The 7,333-nt window shown below is 32.0% G+C and overlaps 1 long non-coding RNA gene across 1 annotated transcript; it reads right to left on the bottom strand.

Moving 5' to 3' along the window:
- Positions 1–953: 953 nt before the first annotated feature.
- On the bottom strand, positions 954–3,607 carry LOC105345898 (uncharacterized). Its single transcript, XR_010713393.1, has 3 exons — positions 3,378–3,607; positions 2,064–2,300; positions 954–1,163 (listed from the first exon to the last, which is right to left on the bottom strand). It is a non-coding gene; the product is annotated as an uncharacterized lncRNA (long non-coding RNA).
- Between the last annotated feature and the right edge of the window lie 3,726 nt (positions 3,608–7,333).

The raw sequence follows: 7,333 nt of genomic DNA, 5'->3' as shown, positions 1-7,333 counted from the left end.
TTGTTGTCATGGTAACACTGGAATTCCACACTCGTGTACTCTTGATCATCGTATCAATTCTAAAGGTGTAATTCACACCCGCAGGTGCGGACTCGGAAAATGTAATGCCTGCCTCCAACTCGAATCGATCGTTAGCTGTTGTTTGTTCCGTATAGTAGTAGTCTAAAATATTTAATATCAGATAACATGATAAAGGACAACGTTATATTTTCATGTATGACACCGGCAAAAAATCTTTAAGTATAATGCTACACAGTGCCGTGTGTAGCTAGCAGATACATACATGCATATTTATAAATGCCCAATTCACAGAGAATTGTCGAAAAATGATACGATTTTTAACCAACAGATCTTTATTTTTTAAAATGCAAAATATCTCATATATTTATTTTCCAAAAATTACCTACTTCTATTGACCCAATGGGATGGAAATTTCAAGGTTAATGTTCCATTCTCAAAGTCTGGAAAATGACACGCGTAAATTAAATCCCAATATCTCACACCCTGGAAAAGATAAGTAATAACTCAATCACATTGATTTAAGTTATAGTCATTCTAGTGAATAATTTTCGATATTCTTTGACAATGTAAGTCTTAAAAATAATTATGTCAAATATTTTTAAAATCAACTTTTGTATTATAGGCCTATACAATATTCAGTATATAATAAGATAAACAACAGTCGCCTTTCTACAGGCGTTTACAATACAATGGAACACGCTTATAACTATGCACCAGGAAAAGTTGATTCAGTTTTGTTATAAGCGTAATTTGTTATATCCGTCAACATGTTATATACCACGTAGTAATAAAAATCACTCTGCTGTAAGCGTCAATTCATAATGAGTGAGTTCGTCATAACCGTGTTCGACTGTAGCACTCATAACACAAGATATTATTCTATTTATAGCAACCTATTTCTGAAAGGTGTTACATAGGCTACTTACGGGAAAAAAGTTGTCACCAACTTTGACGACTCTTATATACATGGAGGTAATGAAGTTGAACATTGTTTCTGATTCACCGTAAATCACAACTTCAAGAAGCGGTCTGTAATATGGAATCCAATGAGTGAAATTGATTTTGGTGACAACCGTTTTTTCAGCAGTGATGAACTTCGGGACCGAAAAATTCACATCAAACATAGCTGTCTTATTTTTTGCCTGTTGAAATAAAGCAATCTTTAGGCAATCTGGCCGGTGACTTTTTTTTATAAGTTAATACTTAATTACATCAAACATATAAATGATATAACTAAGTTGGGGACAGCCATTTGTGGCATTCAAAAATTTAGTAAAGTAAGGGGAGAGTATAAAAAAAGAACAGAATGCAACTACTCTACATGTAAATGTAATTCATGCTTTGCATGTGGCAGCAATCTTCTGCTCTATTTACCAAGATGAAGATGGAGTTGTGCAGAAGTTAGAGAGGTTTTCTAATTTTGACTTCAAATGTTTTATTTCTTAACAATGGAACATAATTTTGGCAGAAATAAAATATCGAAAGGTTCAAACTTCTGCTTTTTGATGTCATGTGACTCTAAATTTGTTGACCTTGTTTTAATTTATTTTGATCATAATGTCTCTAAACGAAACGTAGACGAATGAAAATGATCCGTTTTAGTCAGATTTAAAGTCATTTTCACAATTATAATACTTCAAATAAGTACTTTAAATAAGTATAGTTCATATAAGTCAAATCTTAAAATTCATAAGAATGAATTTGAGTGATAACGAACAGTGTTCAAACTCAAAATTTCAAAGGTTAAATACAAAACTGGAGCAGAACAAACACGGACCCCCTATAAAAGTTAGAGGTAGGATCTGATGCCATTGAGGAGTGAGTATCCTCCGCTGACATTATTTACCTGCTGTGTGCTCTTTGTCGAAAACATTCTATTCAAATAATTGATATTAAGTAAAGTAAAGAAAAAATTATTTACCCTCATCAAAAAGATTCTGCTTTTTTTTTTTCAAATGATATGTCCATGTTATATTGACCCACTTACAGGGGTTGATGTTTTTGCTTTAAATGTCACGGCCATGTTATATTGACCCACTTACCAGGGTTGACGTTTTTGCTTTAAATGTTATATTTGTGGCTAGATACGTCCATTCGCCCCCCTTCAGCATTGTAAGATATGCGATAGTGGTAATAGTTTCACCATCCATTACGCTTTCTCCGTTGTGGAAATACAGAGTTACGTTACAGACGTCCGTTCGGTCGTCCTCTGTATATAATCCAGATATATTGACTGAATGGCGCAGGAACTCGGTCTTCGGAATTCGGAAAAAACCTGACTGAAATATTCAAAAGAGGTAATATCTTATTATTTATTTGTTTTGTTTGTTTTTCTGGGTTTTTTATGCGCACACTGACCAAAGGAAATTCGAGGGAGAAATCCAAACAGTCCTCATTGTAAATTCAAACTTATCAGATGTAATTTATATATGTATTTTGTTCATTAGCCGCAAAACTAATAAAACCAAATACAAAAGATATGTGGGGGGGGGGGGAGGGGGTAAATCTTATTCACAAATTAAAATTAGTGATGGCCAAAAAAAAAAATTTGCCAAGAAACAATACGTAAGAGTTGTCTCTGACCAAAACACGCTCATCTACCGAATGTTAGCATAAACGTATCAGAACAGCTGATTTTAACGAGAATGGTACATACAGTATACACTCAACAAAATTCCGAATTGTTCACACTTGTAGAAAGAGCTATTTGAAATTTAATTATGAAAAAAAAATGACAGCAACGATTGAAATCAATCACCCGTGAGGAAACGTTCAAACATTATATTGGTAGTTTTCTGCGCATGTTTGACATGATTGCCAACATATTTTGTGATTGATATGAGTCTTTAGTGATAGTTTAAACAGAAAAACAATTAGTTTAGCCAAATTGGTCTTTGAGAAGAACCGTTTGAAAATTGGAGTCTGTGTTTTTCTACACCAATTTGGACGTACTTTATATTAGCTGTTTATTTTGTCATCAACATTGTTTTAAATATCAAGCAACCCAAAAGAAATGCCATTTTGAGATAACTTTTCTCTTTTATAAGTGTAACGTTATTTCCATCGGCAAGTTAAAACAATCCAAAAGCTCTGAACATAATTAACGATACCTAAAGTGTTTGTGATATTAAGCACAGATCAAGGTCTCTGGATCGCAATCTGAGGTCAAGGTCAATACGTCGTTTTAACAATTTAAAAGTTAACTTGAAGCCCGGACGACAAGACAAAAAAATTATTATTTTATTTATTAATGTGTTTATTTCTCATAGTAAATGCATAATCCTGTGTGAACACTTGGACGTTTTGTTGAGTGTGTGTAACTTCGTGCCCTAAATAAAAGATATAATTTTAATAACCTTTGAGTTAAGGACAGTCTTGAAAGGTTCGTTCCTTGCACTCTTAATATCACTTCCCCCTGAACAGAAAAGGCTATCAACATCTACACAATCGCATTCTGTTTCAATTCGGAGTCCGATAGAGTCGTAATGTCCTTCCGTATAAATTGCTTTCAGGACACCTTCTGCTTTCATGCCAACATGAAGCTCTTTAAGTGAATTATTTCTCATCTCGATAAACAATCGGGGATATTCTAAGACAATAAATGTATAAAGATAAGTGGGCATAATCAAGTAATGGTAAACTTTTTTGGAATAAAAAAAAGAAAAAAGAGTTATATTAATTTTGTACATGTAATAACGATTTAGTGACCCACACGGGTTTGATTATGCTTATTATCACCTTTTCATTTTACTAATTGATTAGACTTACAGTTTCACTGACTTATGTTTTAATTATGAGCCAGTCAAAATCTATATACATGATCTCTCTTTTTTTGGAAAAAATCTAACTATTGTGCTTTAAAATCAAATAAATATGCACTTACGCAACTTATTGGCATACTACATGATAAAGAAAAGTTATATATACAACCTATTGCTGTTTTTGTATGTGCATGTGGTCCACTTGATGTCATGGGTAACGCATTTGATGCAATCGATGGGTATTCATTTATATACTTTGAGGTAACCGTGTGGTATTCTAGTTGTGTTGAAGTTTCACTCTTGTTGGAGTCCACCATTGGAATGTTGGAAGGATGTACTACAGTTAAAGCAGTGTTTTGCACGATCTGCGTTGTGAAGTTTTCATCAGCCTGTACTTTGCCAGCAGTTGATATATAAAGTGAAAAGCATAGTCCCACTACAAGAGTAGGAATTTATTAACAATCTATTCAACAATCAACAGAACGTATTGTTAAATCACAATCGTAGATAAATATGCATTGGAACAAATATCAGTGACGTAATTTATGATAGCTATCTTTTTTAAAGCGCTAAGCATAGCTCAGCGCTTTATTGTCGTTAGACTTCTACTTCCGGTGCAAGGAATAACCGCCCCCTATGAGCAGAAGTTTACATCATTTAAACTGGTTAGGGAACCAGTTTCAGGAGCTGCACGGGCTAGTACGGGCTACTGTGAATTTGATGTACAGGGCTTACATACATCATTGCAGGGGCTGCCACGCAGTGATGAGGAAATATATCGCGTATACAGAAACTAAAGTGTTATATACATACATGTATATCTTTTACAAACAGAAGCTGGGTTAGCGCTTTTCAGTACTATGAGTACTTTGATTAATTATTGCAAACAATGGAAATGTGTGGTAAAACTGTAATAACAAAAAAGTATAAACAAATTTCATACAGTACATGGCATTTCAAAATGCTTAATCATTTGTTTAAATTTGATTAAAAATTTCTCTACAAGTATATTTTAACGCTTTTAAAGCAATATGAGCTGTATTTTTTATAATTTTTTTTGCTGCACAAACCTGCTAGTATGATAAGTCTACATGTAACTTAAACTTTTATGATAGATAAGATTTAAAAAATCATTAATTTTTGTCAGAGGAAAGATTTCTCTTCTAAGGAAATATAAAGCAGATCAGTTTTTGTACAGGACGGCAAAAATTCAATTTTGCTACAATTAAGGCTTTTTAACTGCCTTTTGCACAAAAATATGGCTAACAGAAATTTAAAAAAACATGATATTTTTTGTCATTTTAGTAGAAAATTACATTTTCGTGAAATAAATTCCAGCCTGAAAATTGCAGCTCATATTGCTTTAAATTAGAGAAACAAAAGGTATTGATCAAGACTTTCTTTTATCTTCGTTTAATAATGATGTTTCGACTAATTGTCAAAAAATTAATAAGGGTATTGAGAGCAAACCTTTACTTGTGTTTGATTTTTATGAGCTTGACCATTAATCATACCATAAATTAATCGAAACTTAATTAATAAATAATAAGTGAAATGAACTGAATAACTAGACATCTTTCAAAGAATGTGAAATTAAAATAGAGTTGTAGTTTTGACTTACCAAGAAGATATATATCCTTACGAAATAAAATATTTTTATCCATGCTAACAAATTTTTACGATATAATTTGCAAAACAATGCTTGGTTATTCGATAGAGGTGGTTTAGAAATGGATACACATTTGTGCTTTGATTCTGATCAGTTATTTCATCGTATGATATAATCCAAGTATATTTTTTGCTCATTGTTTTATCTTATTATGGAATCTAAAAGTGTTTTAATATTAATGATATCGATTTATTTATCTTTTGTTCAAATCCTTTCTTCAACCTTGAAAAGATAGGTCATAATGATCACAGAAGTAAGTTATAAAATCAATTAAGACATTTTATGTATTCTTTTTAGAAAGGCATACCAGTATTATCTTTTTAAGTATCATCTATTATAATGGCTTTGTGACTTTTGGAATACATGTATATCATTTTGTTGGGTTAATATATACTGTCGACATTTTGCAATTAAATTGCAATTGCGGTGTTATTAATCGACAGTTAATGCATTAATCTTTTGAAATATTGAGTTATCGATAGCAGTACACCGCATCTGAAGTGCATAAGTGTTAAACAAATCGAAATGCTGAATCCCAAAGGGATATTTTTTTTCATTACATAAGCAATGTAATACTATGAATATGTATTTCTACAGTTCAGGAATGGAGATGTTTCTTAATGAAACAAAATAGGTCCAAAATTTTAACTCATAACTCCTCGCACAAAAATAGGTTTTATACGTTAAATACATACAAATAGCCGCAGAGTTTACAATTTAATATATATTCCATTCTGAAACCATCATCCTGTCTCATTCATTGTTTATCCCTTCTATCTCATCTACTTCTCCATTCTATATCATCAGTTAAAAACTAAAAAAGAAAATGAAAACAAAACCCGGTAAAATCTTTGCATAGTCTTTTTTAAATTAATAATGATGAATGAAAAAACCCATCAGTTTTGGTTTAAAATAAAATGTAAAATTATATTTAGAGAAAAAATGTGTCAAACACAAAACATTTAGATTTTATGAACGCAGGTCTAGAAAATAATCAAACGAAAACTGGATTTTTATTGCCAAATGGGTGCAGGGAAGGATGGATACGACAAATACAGTCTTTATTTATTAATCTGTATCCTGCATCCTGCGGCCCATCTTATCCTATCCAGTGTTTAAGTTACCTGTATGAATAGCGGATATGCATGTATATCTTCAGTGAGAATGGCGGTTATACATGAGTATCTTTAGTGAGAATGGAGGTAATACATGTATATCTTCAGTGAGAATAACGGTTATACATGTATATCTTCAGTGAGAATAGCGGATATACATGTATATCTTCAGTGAGAATAGCGGTTATAGATGTATATCTTCAGTGAGAATGACGGTTATACATGTATATCTTTAGTGAGAATAGCGGTTATAGATGTATATCTTCAGTGAGAATAGCGGATATACATGTAAATCTTCAGTGAGAATAGCGGTTATAGATGTATATCTTCAGTGAGAATAGCGGATATACATGTATATTTTCAGTGAGAATAACGGTTATACATGTATATCTTCAGTGAGAATGACGGTTATACATGTATATCTTCAGTGAGAATAGCGGATATACATGTATATCTTCAGAGACAATAACTGATGTTATACATGTATATCTTCAGTGAGAATAGCGGTTATAGATGTATAGCTTTAGTGATTCTATTTTAAAACTGAATTATTCACATTAAAATATACACCCCTTTAAATTAACGGTAGTACAACACGTAAATTGGTGAAATATAGCTGTGTAATCTACTTTATTATGGAGTAATCGAACTTTGCCAAGATCTATTAAGTTGGCCTATTAGAGGACAGTACCGAGAAAAATGTGCAAAAGGTACTTTAAATAATCAATTCATTGTATGTTTTTAGAATTAGATTGTTCAAACCGAAA

Source organism: Magallana gigas, chromosome 4 (genome assembly GCF_963853765.1).
Source record: "Magallana gigas chromosome 4, xbMagGiga1.1, whole genome shotgun sequence".
NCBI classification, from domain to species: Eukaryota; Metazoa; Mollusca; class Bivalvia; order Ostreida; family Ostreidae; genus Magallana; species Magallana gigas.
This window is presented reverse-complemented; position numbering and strand designations above follow the sequence as displayed.